This window comes from Miniopterus natalensis, chromosome 15, assembly GCF_054644295.1.
Source record: "Miniopterus natalensis isolate mMinNat1 chromosome 15, mMinNat1.hap1, whole genome shotgun sequence".
In the NCBI taxonomy this organism is placed as follows: domain Eukaryota; kingdom Metazoa; phylum Chordata; class Mammalia; order Chiroptera; family Miniopteridae; genus Miniopterus; species Miniopterus natalensis.
In genome coordinates, this window is record NC_142095.1 from 42,997,891 (window position 1) to 43,016,295 (window position 18,405).

General features: G+C 38.3%; 1 protein-coding gene and 1 pseudogene across 1 annotated transcript in view; both read right to left on the reverse strand.

Moving 5' to 3' along the window:
• FHIT (fragile histidine triad diadenosine triphosphatase) overlaps window positions 1-18,405 on the reverse strand; it is a 1,229,373-nt gene that overhangs the window by 1,150,614 nt on the left and 60,354 nt on the right. The gene's annotated exons all lie outside the window — the stretch shown is intronic.
• LOC148091470 (small nucleolar RNA SNORA48) lies at window positions 1,293-1,436 on the reverse strand (annotated as a pseudogene).

The window sequence follows — 18,405 nt, forward strand, 5'->3', positions numbered from 1 at the left end:
TCCTCAGATTCAGTAAAAATGGAGGTCATATACAGCTCCATCAATTGACTGGCCCTGAGCAGACTCCAGCTTTCTCAGGACTGTAATGGCAATCAATGTCAGTTCTCAAAAGCAGTCAAGCATGTTACCAAGCTTGCAGCTCCCAGCCTTAGCTGGTTATCCAGGGCTTCATTTTGTGGCAAATCTCCATCACCACGATGACTCTAGGTCAGCCTCGTTCACTATTCAGGTTTCAGCTCATTCACACACCCACAAGGACCAATCCACCTCCCAGCCACAGGCTCTCAGCACCTTCCCAATTGCAAAACAATTTCTCAGGGGGAGTCAAAGCTTCACTAGTTTTTCAGAGAAATGGTTCATGGAGATATTATCTTAAAATGCTTTCTCTTAAAAAAATTTTTTTTGAACTGAGAATTACATGCTGTGCTGAATTAGAATGGTGGTGGGTTCTGATTATACATTTTTTCCCATTTTGGTTTCACTCTTAAGTATAGAAAATACCAGGTTGCCCTCTCTTCCAGCTCCCTTTCCTTCCTGATACTAAAGCTTAGTCCACCGAGACAAAAGCAGTTTTAGGATTATACTTCCATCTTTTAGCCCCCCTACTCCCACCCCAGTATCTAAGAACAATGTGAATATGGATCATTTCATGCTCCTGAGTACCGCATGCAAAATGAATCAAGACAATGGTGCATTTGAACGTGTCGCTTGTCACTGAAGTGGGAAAAGATACTGAGTTCTAACCTGCTGTGATCACCTTCCTGCTCTTAAATGAGTGGGCTGGAGACTCTCCAGCTCATCTCTGAAATTCTTGTATTGTGCTTCAGTACCTCATAGAGCAACAATATGAATAGTCATGCAACCATTAAAAATGACATTGAAAGGAAAAATAGTATTTATGATATAACATTTAAATCTCTTTAAAATGAAAAATTATTCCACAAATTTTCTGTAAATTAACTTTTTTACATTAGGATTTTCTTACAACATATTATATCAAAGGGGGTGAGCCAAACACATTGGAGTAATTGTTAACATTTAAAATTAGGCTGTTAAAAAAAAATAAAATTTTTTTAAATAATAAAATTAGGCTGTTAGCCTTTAAAAACCATACTTTAGGGGGGAAAATAGATCTGAGGCATAGCAAAAAAATGAAAAGTATTAGCTTCCTAAAAGCCTAAAAAATGTGGATTTAAGCTTTTTTTCACTGCCTTACTGAAAATTAATAATATATACCTTATAATGTATTTTAGAATTTCATTTTTTTACTCAATCCAGGATTTTTTTTTTTTCTATGTGCTCCTGGCATGAAACAGCTCTGGCCACCAACACAGGCACCAAGCTAGGATGAACTAAGCACTGTACCTCTCCTTTACCCCTGACTGATATAAGGGTAACATGGACAATCAGGAGTCTCCTTACCCATTGCGAGGGTGTTCAGGGAACTTTTTTAATTTTAGTAAATTTCATATTTGTTTCTCAATAGCACTGACTGCTGAGTTTCGCTTCCTGCAAAATGACAAAATTAATGACAGCCTCACCAATCATGAAGTTTCAGGTTTGAGGGGAAAGACCCAACTAACTCTTAAACAATAATAATACATAATTTCAACAATTCATTTTATATAAAATAAATACTTTACAGATAGAAACCATCCAACCAATTAACAGGGAAAAGTTAGATTAAAAATGATATAATCATGTAGATCATGGGAAGAATTATTAAGACAGCAGTCACAAATCCAATTTGGTACAAGTTTCTAATGTTTATGCATTTGTGTGCCTGTATGTGTGCATAATACACATGGCATATAATATATACAGTGCATGATTGTCATGTATATGTTATGTGGATTGATTGGTTTTGAGAAAGAGAGACTCTCACAATTAGAAATCCACTGGTTGTTGACATTTCTAAACTGTTATGGAACTGTAGAAGATAGATCTTTGACAGTCTTGGTCCTGTAATTATTTAGTATTCAGATGTGGCAAGAAAATCATTACCTAAAAATAATTTTCTACAGACCTGTTCTTGGAGTTTTTTAAATGAGAAATTGCATTCTTTTATCTTTAAGTAATGCAGTATTGTTAGTCTAGGAAATGATTACCATGCGAACATAATAAATGAATTGTCTTTTCTATTTTATTGCCAATGTTATTGCCAATGTGCTTTTTTTCTTACAGCTTTATTGAGAAATATTTCACATACCATAAAATTCATCCATTTAAATTGTACAATTCATTAGTTTCTATTATATTTACAGAGTTGTGCAACTAACACCGCAATCAATGTTATAACATCTCATCACCCCAAAAAGAAACCTGGACCAATTAGCAGTCACTCCCCATTCCCCTTAACTCCTCCAGCCCCTAGCAACCACTAAGCTACTTTCTGTCTATTGATTTGCCTATTTTGAATATTTCACGTAAATGGAATCATACAGTACAGGGCCTTTTGTGACTAGCTTCTTTCACTTAGCATAATGTTTTCAAGGTTCATTAATTCTGTAGCATGTATCAGTACTTAATTCCTTTGTAATGTTGAATAATATTGTATTATATGGATACACCACATTTGTTTATCTCTTTACTTTAAACACACATTTGGATTTTTTCTTCTTTTTAATTATTATGAGTAATATGTACAAGATTTTGTGTGTATATATATTATATATATATTCAATTCTATTAGCTCTATACCTAGGAGAATTGCTAGGTTGTACGATAACTCTATGTTTTGGGGAAGAGGCAACCAGTTTTCTTAAGTGGCTATAACATTTACAGTCCCACCAGCAACATATAAAGGTTCCAGTTTCTCCATATCCTCGCCAACAACTATCATTGACTTTTTTATTTTGGCCATCCTGGTGCATACAAAGCAGTATCTCACTGTGGTTTTGATTTGGTTTGATTTCATTTCCCTAATGATGAATGGTGCTGAGGATCTTTTCATATGCTTATTAGCCATTTGTTTATCTTCTTTGGACATATGCCAGGTCAGATCCTTTGTCCATTTTCAGTTGGATGATTTGTCTTTATTGTTGAGTTGGAAGAGTTCTTCATATATTCATACAAAGTCCTTCACCAGATATATGACGTTCTCCCCTCAGTGGGCCATCTTTTCACTTTCTTGATGGTGTCATTTGACACACACAAGATTTAATTTTCATGAAGTCAAATTATTTGTTTTGTATTCTGTCATCTGTGCTTTTGGTGGTGTATCTAAGAACCCTATAACACAGGGTCAAAAATATTAACTCCTGTTTTATGATAGGAGTTTTATAGTGTGAGCTCTTACATTTAGGACTATGGTTGATTTTGATCTAATTGTGTATGGTGTGCGGTTGAGGTCTAAATTCATTCTTTCACATGTGGAAATCCAATTATCCCAACAACATTTATTGACAAGACTAATGTTTCCCCCACTAAATGTCTTGGCACTCTGTCAAAAAGCAATTGACCATAAACATGAGGATTTATTTCTGGACCCTAAATTCTAGTCTACTGATCTATTCTTGTTAGCATCACATATTCGTGATTACCATAGCTTTGTAATAAGTTTTGAAATCAGGAAGTGTCAGTCCTCCAACTTTGTTCTTCTTTTTCAAGATTGTTTTGGCTGTTCTGGGTCATCACAGTTCCACAGTTCCATATGAATTTTAAAATCAGCATGTTAATTTCTAAAACCACAACAAAACAAAAACCCACCTGGGATTCTGAAAGGACTTTCATTGACTATGTGGAGCATTTGCAGCAGTATTGGAATCTTAATGATGTTAAGTTTCCTAATCCACAAATATGGAATGTCTGTTCATTATTTATTCTTTAATATCTTTAAACATTTTACAGTTTTCAGTATATGAGTCTTATACTTCGTTAAGTTTATTCCAGTGAATTTTTTGCTGCTATTGTAAATCGGATTGTTTTCTTAATCTTATCTTCAGATTGTTCATTGCTACTGTATAGAAATGAAATTATTGTATTATTATTATTACTATTATTATTGTTAATCCTCACCCGAGGACATTTTTTCCATTGATTTTTAGAGTGAGTGGAAAGAGTGGGAGAGAGAGAGAAAAACATGGATGTGAGAAAGGCACATCAATTGGTTTGCCTCCTGCACCCACCCCGACTGGGGCCAGGGATCGAACCTGCAACCCAGGTACATGCCCTTGACCCAGAATTGAACCCACACCCTTCAGTGCACAGGCCGATGCCCCAACAACTGAGCTACTCCAGCCAGGGAGGATTATTGTATGCTGATCTTGTATCTTGCCATACTGCTAAACTCGTTCACTCATTCTAATAGTTTCTAGTGGATACGCTAATGCACTTTTAACTTTAACTTTTAAATTATTTTGATCCCCACCATACTTCTACACTAGTAGCATCAGTGTATGCTACTATTATACAACAAGTTATCCTCAAATTTGAGCAGTTAAATCTTGTCTGCTCCCATCTCTCACACAGCCCTTTCAACTAACCCCTCAGGCTGATGACCACTCTCCACAGCAAAGTGGAAAGAATGACATTACTACTTCCTTCATTCCTTCCATTTCTAGTGGTTAGTAAAACGATTCAGACTAATAAAAATTAGACATAAGCTAAGCTACTGAAACTCTTCTGCCTAGCATTACCTTGCTAAAATGAAGTTGAGCAAAACATAACCAAAAGTGAATTTTGACATTTCATATTTTGAATGCTGTGAGGAGTGCTGTCAATCACTGTCTCTTAGATATAAATTAACAGCCTACCATCTGTCAAGTATTGGGATAATCACAGGGTTTAGTGCACAATATGGTTATTAGAATATGACCTGATGAAAAGGAAAAGAACACAACCTAATTTGGACTATAAAATCTATGATCTCACTTGCAAATGACAGTTTGACAAGCTATTATTCTGCATTTTGGCTTCTACAGTAAAAGCCAATTTATGCATACGTAATTCTATTAGTTATACAGGCAACAGCCTGTGGAAGATTGCTTTAACCTATAAAATCTGCTTGGTCATACAATATTTTTAAGTTAATTCTTAGACAAATATTTGCACCATGAATAAGTGGGAATGTAATGACCTAGGCCTTCACATTGCCAAGTGAAGCACCAGTCATTAGGCAAAAAAGCCTTTGTGACACTGCTGCAGGAATTGCACAGGATTTTTTAGGGTATATGCAAAGAATGGACTGTAGAACTTATTAAAACTATTCACGTGGACATACATCAAAGTCAGAAAGTTGACAGTTTTGAAAAGTGTAATATATGAAACACTTGGGTGTGGAATTTACTTCATCCCCAGCAGTGACATCTGCTAATGAATATCATTAATATTGCCCACTTTTATTTATCCCAATGCCTCGTGGGTGCTATCTTTATGTATATTCCTCTGTAGCACCTTTTGTTTTCATCCTGGGGGAAAATACCATACTGACAGCTGCCTCTAATAAAGATGTTTCCAACAAAATACGTCTCTTCTGGTTACAGAGAGAACACAGAGTACCAAGTTCCTTTTATTGTTGTTTTCTGTGAAACAGTGCAGAAACCGTGGTGTTCCTGAAGGTTATTTAAGGGTACACCCATTGTGTCTAAAACACATGCTTAACAGAGAAATGCATTAATTAAGTCCCAGGGTAAAACATTCTGTTGAGGGGACAAAACAAAGCAGATTTTTTAATATTAGCAATTACATTACCTGGGGAGCTTAAGTGAGATAATAACTATGTAATACATTAAGCAACTCACACTGCAAATTATGCTGCTTTTAAACTACGCATCTTTTCTGTATCTTCACACTTGCTTCCTTTCATGGTAGGAAAAAGTGATGTATTTTTCTGTCATGTTGGTTCAATATAAGGTGAGTCAGAGTGCCAAGGTTCTTCCACAAAGGATCTTGGGATTCAATTTTAATATGCTGTAATATGAACTTTAAGAACAGTGTGTGATGAATTGTCAGGCTGCACAATACCCCAAATTTCCCAATACTAAAGCCTCCATGGCTACTCCCTGAAGATAAGAAAAAATCTGGTCAAGATTTGTAGACCTTCAAATGTTATACAAATATACAAAACACTATTCATACCCATGGGTTTAGAATAATTCGTCTACAGCACCAGCCCTGCTTACAAGTACAATATGAGAGCAGGGAGCATAAAAAGATGAAAAGTTTACCCTGCCTGGTGTGGCTCAGTTGGTTGGAGCATTTCCCTGTACACCAAAAGGTTGGGGTTTGATTCTGGGTGGGGCAAGTAGGGAAGGCAACCAACTGATGTTCTCTCTCACATTGATGTTGCTCTCTCTCTCCTTTCCCCTCTCTCTAAAATCCATAAGCATACCCTAGGGTGAGGATTTTTTAAAATAATAATGAATAAATAAAAACTTACAGAGAATCATGGGAACGTATCATTCAGCTACAGGAAAGCCAGTTCTTTTCCTTCCTTATAAACAAATCCCAAGTTTAGTTACATTTGCCTTTAACACTTGGCCATTATATTCATGATTTTTTAAATGTGAAGGCTGTCATGGATGTAACTTCATAAATGAACAAAATAATTTCCTCTGTAAATCATGTTCCTTTAGAAAGAATAATTCCCAGGCTCAGAAGTCCAGTTTAAAAAAACAAAACATTAAATATGTCAAAAAGGAGACAGCAAAACAGAGAGGTAAAGATGGATAAACAGGAGAAAACAAAACAAAACAAATTATCCATGCCCAGACAAAAGGCTGAGAGGAAATTAACCAAATTATTTATGTGTGATGAGACTCTGAATGACTTCGCTTCTTAGAATTTGTACTCATTTATAAACAAGCACACATCACTTATTAAGGAAAAAGAAACTTTTTACAGGTCTTTTTTTCTCCTGTATGCTTTAGGTGGATAATTTACATATAGTATACCATACAAATCTTAAGCATATAGATCCATAACATCTTCATAAACCCAATGATCCTCCACCCAAAACCAGATATAAATTTCTTTCCAGAAAATTCTTCTGTGACCCTTTCTAGTCACACTGATTCATATTGCTGATTCTTGACTTTTACATAAATAAAATCATAACAGTGTTTACTCTTTGGTTCTTGGCTTTTGTCAACATAATGCTTTTGAGACGCACCTATATTGTATATATCAGCTGCTCCTCTTTGGCGAAGTACTATCCCATACTACTGGTAATGGTAGGGTGTCCTCTGTGTCCCCACCTGTTGCTGGTGGAAGTGGACTTCTTGGGATGCCACTGGAATAAGAATTTCTGGAAGCCCCCACAGGAGGATGAGGTATCTTGGAAAGTTTTATTTCTGTGGAATTAAACCTGAGTTTCCAAGGTCCCATCTACCCCCATCCTGCAAGAAAAAAGTCCCATTTCATCTTCGGCAGAACTAAGATCAAAGCCATTGCCCAGAGTTTCCACTCCATATCCACACAGTCCTGTCCAGCTATCTTAGCTTGTGTCCCCAGCTGCAGCCCACTGTGTGTGGACTCTGCATGGCCGTTGGTCTGGCGGCTTCCAGGGCCACATGCTTACAGAGGGAGCACGGGTGAGTGGAAGGAAGCAGGAGCAAAGCAGAGGGAACAAGAGAGAATGAATTCCTTTGTCTGAGGATTTTAACTTCCTAAGATTTCTTGCACTGACGGTAGCTCCAACCCCTCTAGCCAATTATTTTTATTCCCCAGGCTAGACTAACAAGCAAGTGTCTTTCCTACATCACCCCAACATCATGGTGCATGAGCCTATCTCCCCTTTTGTTGGACCTCTTCCCCCAGTGATTTGCAGGGAATGGACTGACAGTTCCCTGGGGAGTGTGAAGTTGCAGCTTCCTGGTAAAGGTGTCCAGAGGACTGTGCTTATAATGTCTGGCCTCCCCTCTGCTCCTTTACTATTATTAACATTAATAACTAGCTAGTTATGATGGTAACAGTATGACTATATCCCAATTTGTTAACTCATTTACCCATTGATGGACATTTGGATATTTTTTCTTCTTTATTTTATTTTTTCCATCATCATTTATCCTCTCTTTACCCTCTGTTTGAGACTGAAAGGGGGTTCTAAAAAACAAATACAATTATTTAATTTTTAAAATATTCACTTGTTGACTGGAGAATTGGTTTTATTATACTGACAGGCATAAAAAGTAGTTCTATTCCAAAGTGGTTTCCAAAAATAAAGTTATTTTTAGTTAAAATGTGTGTGTGTGCACACGCACAGGCGCATCATGGGTAGGAATAATTTTTCTCTGCCCTCTCTGGGTGTCTGGCTAAACCTAAGAATTAAACTGACATAACACAGATTAACAGGAGCAAATACAAATTTTAATAAAATATAAATTTTATTGAATTTCTACATGTACATGGGAAGTCTTCAAAAGAAAATAAAGACCTGAAGAAGTGACCAGAGCAAGAAGCTCTTATACCTTTCACACAGAAAACCAATGAGTTTGTGAAGAAAATGGTAATGGTGTCAACTAGGATGGTATGGATCAGTTTAACAGCCATTGTTTACATAGCCTTCTGGGCTAAGTTCCGTCTCTGGTGATGGGGTGTCTTCTATCCTCCTGGTATAGGCAGGTAACCTCCACCCAGGCGTACCTTCTGCCCACAGGACAAAGGAGGCTCAGAGTGTCCTTCCTGCATTGGCTGTTTCTTAAGTACCTTTAGTTCAAAATAAGCAATACGCCAAAGTGGGATATTTGGAAGTGACATATTCTAAACTCTCTCCATAGCTAGGTAGCTAGATCTATGTCCAGGACAAATGCCAAACTGGACCAGATGCAGAGAAAACTGATACAAACAGGGACTCTTCTAAGCAAACTAGAACTCTAGCACTGGGTACTAGTCAAGTCTCACCTCCAACCCTTTTAATGGACTTACCAAGATAACTAAGTAAATGGAACCTAAGGTGCTGCCTCTGTCCTTTCGTCCATTCAATAAATAATTTTTGAAAGTCTTCACTATGTTTGGCATGGCCCCAGGCATGGGGGATACAATGGTAAATGAGTCCAGTCATCCCTGGGCTCACAGAACCTTCAATCCATCAGAGAAAAGAGCCAAGGAGCAAGGCCCACACAGTATGCCAAGTGTGAGGGAGAAAGATGCAGAGCCCTGTGAAAGGTTTTTCCATGGTAGTTCTCAGCAGGGCTGATACTGCCCCCGACGGTGACTTTCTGGAATTTCGAGGGGAGTAACTAGTGAAGGGTTCCAGGTACACCCGGTGCTCTGCAATGTTCAGGACAGGTCCACACAATGAAAACCTGCCCTGTGTCCCCATAACTATCAAATGTCCCACCAAGTATTCAGGGAAGCAAAAAAAAAAAAAAAGAAACAATTTATGATTATCTGTTCTATGTACAACCCAAAGTATTTTTTGCACATTTTTAATTTTCACTGAATTTTTCAGGAATGAAACTGGCATGTAAACCAAAGGAAGACTGTACTTTGTTTTCTTCATTTTACCAGTTGTTCACTATTTCAGAAAATCACATCACTCACAGCAATGGGGCGTATGAGACTCAGTCTACCAATATAAAACACCACTATATCAGTTTGCATTCAGGTCTGTCATGTGCAAATATGCAAAGAGAGAAACAGGCTTAGCAGCAAATATTATAAATTGGCCATGACACATAATGCTCAGGAATACCACCAAATTGCATTCATGGAGAGTGTCTTTAAATATTTCACTTCATTGCCATACCATATGCTTTTAAAAATTCTATAGCATGATAAAAAATCTGTATTGTAAAAATTACTAATTAAAATTATTTACTTATTTTAAAGTTGCCTCTTGTTTCTCAGTCTTACACTGAAACTGTCCCTAGAGGTCTCCCACACAACTTCCTTATGACTTTTTATATTACTGTTTCTTTTTCCAACCCATTTCCTATTCCCTGTTGCCTACTGAAGGGCTTTTTAAGAACTAGAGACCAAATATATGCCTCAACCTAAGGGAGGATTTCAGATTAGAGGAATTCTTCTCATGATTCTTAAATACCACTCAGTCCCTTATCATAACAAGGGAATTTGCAATTACTCATAAATAAGTCTACCTCACTTTCAGGAATGGCACACTTCTTAGATTCTCTACCTCAGAACTGTGTGATTTACTTAGCATATTATCCCTACTTCAACTAGGATTATTTCCCTCTTTATCTCATCATATATGTTATTATTTAACCTAAGACTACTTTTTATTCTAGCATCCCACATACCTCTCCTCTTTCGTTTCTGTACTCCTTCAACAGAATGGCTTCTGACCTTCTCTTAAATCCAACTGTATTCACATCAAGTAGATATACGCAGTTAACTAATCCACTGTGTCTTCAAATGCAGTTGAACCTGGGCATTTACAGTAAAATACTTAGTTTACTGTAAATCTCTTTTCTTTCCTTTTATATTATAGCTAAACCATTATAATATTTTTTTAAGGTATGTGAAGAGATAGGTAATATTGTCTATAAAATTCATTTTATAATAATAAAGAAGACATAAGAGCCCTGGCCAGTTTTGCTCAGTGGTTAGAGTGTCAGCCCTGGGACTGAAGGATCTCGGGTTAAATTCCTGGTCAAGGGCATGTACCTGGGTTGCAGGTTCTCCCCACCCCAGTCAGGGTGCACGCTGGAGGCAATCAATCGATGTGTCTCACATCAATGTCTCTCTCTCTCTCTCGCCCCCTCCCTCCCCTTCCCTCGCTGAAAAGCAATAGGGGAAAAAAATATCCTCTGGTGAGGATTTTAAAAAAAGAAGACATAAGAAAATATTCTTGTCCTGGCCAGGTGGCTCAGTTGGTTGGAGTGTCTTCCCATACACCAAAAGGTTGTGGATTCGATTCCCAGTCACGGCACATACCTAGGTTGTAGGTTCGATACCCGGTCAGAGTGCCTATGGGAGGTGGCCAATTGGTGGGTGTTTCTCTCTCACATCAATGTCCCTCTGCCTCTCTCTCTCAAAAAAAAGTATCTTTATAAAAAGAAGGCAGTCTATCTGATGGGATTAAATAGTTCACTCTAATTGAATTGGGAGTTGGTGGTTATTTAAACTAAAACTAGGGGGATGGGTAAGAGTTAGCCAAGTAGAGGGGAAGGTATCAGGAGAGACAGGAAGGAAGGCCAAACCCTCTAAACCAGAATCCTCCTCTTGTAAAAGCATGGAGAGAACAGAAACCAGGGAATTTGAGCTGGAGAGATGCTTGCTAAAAGATGGTATAGGTGAACCTTTGAAGGTCCAGAGCTGAGATTGTTGATAAAAAGGCGAATTTTTACATTTTAATAGATTCAAGTGTTTTGAAATATATATTTGAAGAATACTAGTTTCCACTTAGAGTGGCAAAAGAAAGTTTCCTTTTAAAATAAATTTAAGAAAAAGTATATAAAATGTTTCCTTTTAGTAAGTATTAGTACAGGTGGAACAAGAATATGGTAAATATATGGCTCCTGAATGACTGAATTTGGGGATGCTCTGAGCTACAGCATGGAGGTCAAGGAAAGGAAGAAGAGAGTTGGAGATGAGATGGATGAGGGAAACAAGAGCCTGGTCATCCAAAGTCCTGCCGGCCAATGTAATGGCCTCTGTCTTAAAAGGTCCTGCTCTTGCCCTAGCCCAGTGGCTCAGTTGGCTGGGGCATCATCTTGTACACCAAAAGAAGACTGCAGGTTTGATTCCCAATCAGGGCACATATTTAGGTTGCAGTTCAATCCCCAGTCAGGGCACATATGGGAGGTAATGGTTTGATGTTTCTCTCTCACACAGATCTCTCTCTCTCTCTCTCTTTCTCTCTAAATTAATAGAAACATATCCTCAGGTGAGGATTGCAAAAAAAAAAAAAAAAAAAGTCTCTTTCTTAAAATCAATAAAAGGCCATTAGAGGACTTTAAACAGAGGAATGACAAAAATTTTATTTGTGTTTTTATAAGATCAGTGTGGCATCCATGTGGGAAATGGATTGGAAATAGGTAAGACAGCTGTGGGTAGGCCAGTTAGACAGCTCTTCCAATCTTCTAAATAAGAGATATTGGTGGCCCAGACTCAGGTGACAGCAGCAAAGATGAAGAGAAATTTGAGAGATAACATATCTCCTGGAATCTAAGATGCCATAAATTAGAAGAACACTGACCTAGTGCCAGCTTTTCAGACAACATGACACTGTAAGCCACCCTGCCATTCTTTTAACATTGTTTCTGTAAATGATGCCCATCTCTTTAGTATTTGCTTTTAAAGCAGCAGGCAGCCAAACCTGGGCTTGGTACCAACACTAAATAAGCATATCAATTATAAGATATCATATTTCAGAAACAGTAAAATATGGAAAATCTATACTTCTTTGAATGGATGAAATAAAGATTTTAGTGGGTAGAAAATAGGGTATAGAGACTAATCAAATGATCAATGACAATCAACAACCAGTTGGAAAAAGTTGAATTTGCCAGGTTCTCCTGTCCTCAAAATTCCAATCATCTAGTGAGTTGGCTTCAGTTGTTGTTTTTTTCTTTAATTGACATGACAGATAATTTTGGTGATATAGATATAAAATTTAGAAGGTCACTGGAGAAAAGAAAACTTACAATCCCTTCTCAGGTAAAGATCTACTTAAGCAAGGAATGTTGGCCGGCCTGCTGGCCTCCTAATATCAGAGGCCTAAAACTTATAAGCTGAAATTTGCTTCCAGGAAACAATGTTCACAGCGCAATGAAAGTCAAGGCCCAGTCATTGCTACTGTTGTGAAGGTGATAATTTACAGCCAATGCTCATGGCTCAGGCCTCGAGGTTTGCTTACAATTTACAGTAAGAGGAGCCCAACCTTAAATTATTAACAATCCTCGAAGTGAAAAAAAAAAATTATGTAAATGCATACATATCATCTTTTAAATTTATTGCTTAAGGGACAAGTTTTGCAACCATATCCATATCCTCTGATCAAAGTTGTTAAAACTTCTCAAGATAAATATATTCTTTGACTCTGCTCTATCATTAGGAAATTTCAATTACTCTGTTCGTCTTGTGACTGTCTATCATCTTAAAAACCCAAAATCAGCTGGTATTTAAACATTAAATACGGTATATTTTTGAGGAGGTGGCGGGAGCAGGGGGGGTACCAGGCTCACTGGGGCAAGTTGGTATAGCCAAGCACACCTGTCTATTCATGAAGCCATTTCTCACTGGGCCCAAGGAAACCTCCCAGGACGATAGGACTATTTACGCTAAATGAACAGAACACAGACTGAAGCAACAATAGACATTACGAAGTCTATTACAGCTGCTGGGGCGGCATCAGGGAGAATCCCAGGATGACAAGCAACATGATGATATAGAAGGAAGAACGTTCAGGATCAGAAGGGAAGAGGAAAACCCCTCACACAACAATTTTTAAAATATATAAGGAGGAAATAATATTTAAAGTAAATCTTTGAAAAAGCAGAGAAATTTTTTTACTTTTCCTCTGCCTGCAGTAACCTTCTGGCATTCATGCTGCAATGCATTTGCTTCCCCATAATATGCTCAACACTAACAAGATCAGAGGAAATAATTTATTCCATCCCGTCTCCTGCTACTTCTGAATGGCAGTGCATGTCCTCGGGGACACGGGATTTCTGAATTGCTTTCGGCCATCTAATATTGCAGTTCCGCAGCCTTACCTAGAATGAGCCAGAAAAATCAAAATAATTACATTAATGCTGGGAATCAAAGTTTATTGGCTCTCCCTTGAGGTGGAAAACCAAAAGGCTGGTTACAAAAGTTGCCAGCTTATTTAATGATACCATCGCCTCCTCCCTGGTCTTGTCAAAACAGCTTTTGAAAGTGTTTTCAAATAAAGCCACCTCTGATGTGCTTCAACTCAATAGCTTATCTATTCCCTTTTAAATAAAAGCTAGCGCCCATCATCTCGCCTTCCACATCCAGGTCTCCTCAAAGGGAGAACCCTGACAGGCCCTCTTCCCCTGCCAGGCCACTGCCAAAGGCGATTCTCCAGGGCAACATCTCTGTCATCATTTCCTCTCCCCTCAGGAAGGTTTTGTTTCACTGAATATTCTTCTAAGCCAATTGGAGAATCACTTGCGTCCCCAAGGTAGCAATCTGCATTTATTATAGCTCATGGCTGCTAATGAAACTTGTAAGTAGCTGGTTTCTCTCACACTTCTTTGCAACACCCAAGTGAAGGGGAACTCATGAACACACCCATTTCACAGATGAGCCCAGAGACACAAAGATCAGCAGTCTTGTTGATCTTTGTACCTTTCACAAGAAGTAGCAACAGCCCTGCCAAGTAACAGGCTTCAAATTTTAAAAAATCTTGAATTAACTGAGTAGTTACTAAATTAAATTTTTATAATTAACCTGAATCAAACTGTGCTAAAGCAAAATCTAGCCCCCTTGCCAACCCCTACCTTTCTTTCTTCTCTTTATTTCTATAGTTTGACTGGGGGGGTTGGGTTTTTTACTTTTTATTATGAAAATTCTCAAACAGAGCGAAAGACAAATATAATAAAGCACCAAGTACCCATCCACCCAGGGTCAACAACGATCAAGATTTTCCCACATTTGCTTCATTTATCCCCTCTTTTTCTTTGTTGAATATTTTAAAGCAAGGCCAAGACATCCTATCATTTCATCCCTACCTTCTCCAGGTATTCTGCTGTAAGAAAGAAGTTAGCACAGCAGGCCTGTGGCTGCTCCGCTTAGAAACGCTTGCTCACAAAGTTGAGCTTGGCCAGCATCTGGGAACTTGACTTTCAGAACTGATAAGAGTGGCTCCTTTTGCCTAAACATTTGTACAAACAATATGGTTGATGCCAAACCCACTTTCCTTTTGGGAGTCTGGAGTTTTGATATGTATTAGGCAGAAAGAGCCTAAGTGACCAGCCCCCACCTTGGGCACTGAAGCTCTAATGAGCTTCCCTGTCGAGACAGCCTCTCACGGGTGTTGTCCCTGAGTGACCCCACTAGGAGACAACTCTGGGACTCTTGTGCCCGGTTTCCTCTGGACTGCGCCCCATATGCCATGTACCTTTACTGACTTTTCTTTTTATCCTTCTGCTGTAATAAAGCATAGCCGTGAGTACTACAAGCAAATCATGGAACCTGGGTGTAGTCTTGGGAGCCCTCACCCATTTGACTACCTCAACTTAAACCTCACTTCTGCATGAAAACACCTCTGACCTTGGAGAGATGCCGAACTAGGGGAGGTCCCTGTTGCCCACTCTCATAGCACCCTGAACTTCTCCTTCATAGCATTTATCAAAACTGCCCCTGCCTGGGTGGCATGTCCCAGTGGTGGTGTGTCGACCTATGAGCCAGGAGGTCATGCACAGTTCGATGACCGGTCAGGGCACATGCCCGGGGTTGTGGGCTAGATCCCCAGTAGGGGGCATGCAGGAGGCAGCTGATCAATGACTCTTTCTCATCATTAATGTTTCTATCTCTCTCCCTTCCTCTCTCTGAAATCAATAAAAACGTTTTTGTTTTTTTTAAAAAAAACTGCCCCTGCATAATGTTCCAAATATTTATATATGGTGTATCTCCCCACTCAAGTCTCTAAGCTCCCTGAAGGTAGGAACTATATCTGTTTGGTCCGCCATGTATCCCTAACAATGAGTACTGAAGGTTTGACTTTTGTAAAGACCCAGGAGAATACCATACCTTCCTTCCAACTATAGTTTCAGAGGTAGTTTCAGCTTAAGAGGTGCAGCGCCTAAGATTTCCCCTGCATTTCACTCCTTCATTCACTAAATACCACACACTTACTGTGTAGTCCTTATATGTACTCATTCAGATTAACATCTATTTCATTACCATCATTTTATAATTAGCAAGATCATCCCAATGCTTCATCTTCCAGGAGAGGAGGCACCGATCTGCATGGTGACACCTCTTGGCTCTGGTGACTATTAGATCTATTTGCAACACATTGTAAGACCCTGTTTTCCACCTTGCAATCCTCTGGAGTTTCTTGTTCAAATGGAGACTCTTAGGATGATTCATATATGTCCAATGTAGTTTGTAAACCACTGCTCTGGGTCACTCTCAAAATGAGAAGGAAAACTATTAGTGAGAAAACCACAGAGATATGAGCTGAAAAGCTCACTTTTTAAAAATATGAATGTAACACAAGCTAAAATGTAAAAGAAATTATGCTAACCACATTCCACTACTGAAATACCACGTGACAACCGATGGAATAAACATGTATTTCTTTAAAGAAAAGAAATGAGCTCCCACATGCTGGAAGGGATACACCTACATACACACACTGTCTTATGCATTTAATTTATGTGCAGCAATGAGTCAGGTAGACTTTTTTTTTCATGGTGGATGAAAATAAAATGTGATGGAACACACTTGGATGGAAATTGATAATATTTTGAAAAAATTATAAGTCTGAGGATTCATGTACCTCCGTCATCCAACAAATTCACTTCTGACTACATATTAATAGCTAAGACAAAGTTTAGCACGTGTTTCAAAGTCCTCCAGTGAAAGGCCACCAGAAACACAGTTAAGTGTTTTAACTTTATATATAGCAAAAGAGAAATGTACCCCAGAGGAACCTTGGGAGCATGTTCATAAGGGCTTTTTCTAGGGGTGGGGGGATTAAAGCAGACAGGAACTGGCCTGGAAGCAGTGATCACATAGAGAAAGGTAGTGATGGTCAGAAGAGAGGGATGTTTAGTCATACTAGTTAGTCGTTTACAGGATTACAGAATGGCTTTGTTTATGGCTTATACTGAGCACTGCTTATGTTCCCATTGCCAGCAATGTTTTACTTTCCTATGTAGGTACCAGGAAATGTGCGTGAGAACTTTCAGAGTGGCACAATTCTTAGAAAAGAAAAAGGGAAAGGAAAAAAAAAAAGAAAACCAAATGGCCATTGAGGGGAGTATCTATACAAATTAAAATTTTTAAAAAGAGAACAAGAAATGATGAACATAAGATTAGCAGTTACCTCTTAGGAGGAGGCAGAGATAACATTAAAAGGGTACACACTGAATGTGAGCTATTGGTACTATTTCATTCTTAGCTTCATGACTATTTGTTATATTATGAAATAAATAAATAAAGCAGAATGGGGTTAATGCATGAACCAAGGATGACAGTGTGTCATGAACCAAGGATTATAATTAATCTATCTCTGTGACCTGAGGTCCAAATTGTTTTAAAACAAAAAAAAAAAAACAAAAAAATAACAATAATCACCCCTAACTACATTCCCTTCTCAGACACACACACTCCACTTGGCATTTTTAGCCAGGACACATTAGGTGCCAGTTGTGTTTGTATAGCAGCTGCACTAAACACTTTTTATTAAATGCAAATGTCACCACAAAGCAGAATCAGCTATTGACTTTGTGGAACCTCTCATCAACAGAACCATCAATGCATCAAGCAAGGCACAGGATTTATTATCTATGCACATCTTTCTGAGGGCTTCCTGAAACACAACTAGTTTCCATTATTGGTATCCAAATAAAACTATAGGCAGCCAGAAGAAGAACACAGGCCTTTTCAGGAAACTGTAAATTAAAGACAGATGTCTAGTTAAGTGTGTGCTGCTACACTAACATGGGCATCTCATCCCTTGCTCTCTGATGAAGGCAGACCTTGCTACCTTCTCCACTTACAAATACAGTCTCACCTCTGACATAAAGGCTGAAACACATAATATGTGCTCACTCCTTTTACCTTCTCCATATCATTAACTGTGTTGGAAATATCTTTATATTCAAAGACATTTGCTTTTGGGAACATTGTTACAAAATAGCAACACCAGGTCCTAGTTTACTACCAGCAGTAAGGTCTATAAGAACCAAAGGAACAAATGCTTTTTAGCAAATGAGAACACAGTCAAATGATCCTTATTTTTCAAAAGTTCTATAAACTATGTCGGGAAGAGAACCACATTGTCAGACACCATAATTAAACTTAGCAGTCCAGTAGATGATCCAGTAACAGTCCTTCTCAGCAGCTGCAGTGACTGGCTGGCTTAAAAGTAGACTGGGGAATTCTCATGATATTGGAAATGGATTTAGGATCCAGGGTTGCTGTTAATTTTTTTAAACCCAAGTATGACTGCCCAATACTACTACCCCTAAAAGGGAAAAACAATAAAGGCTTTTTTAATAAAAATCTAATTTCTCTCTGGCTTTGGTCTAGACCCAAAGTTGTAGTTTATTTTAATAATACTTGATAAATAATTGTGACTTTTGTGATGTGACCTGAGGTAATGCTATTTAATATAAATAGGGCTAATGTTTTCTATTTGGTCTTCCTGCAGCTTTTGATCCACTGAGAGCGAGGAAGTTAGCCTGCCTCATTGATGAAGACAGGTAACATATGTTAGTCCTGTGTTTTTGATGAGATCTATACATACAGGGTAAATTATAGAAAGGCCTCCCTCCCTTCAGAGACAAAGTCCCACCTCAG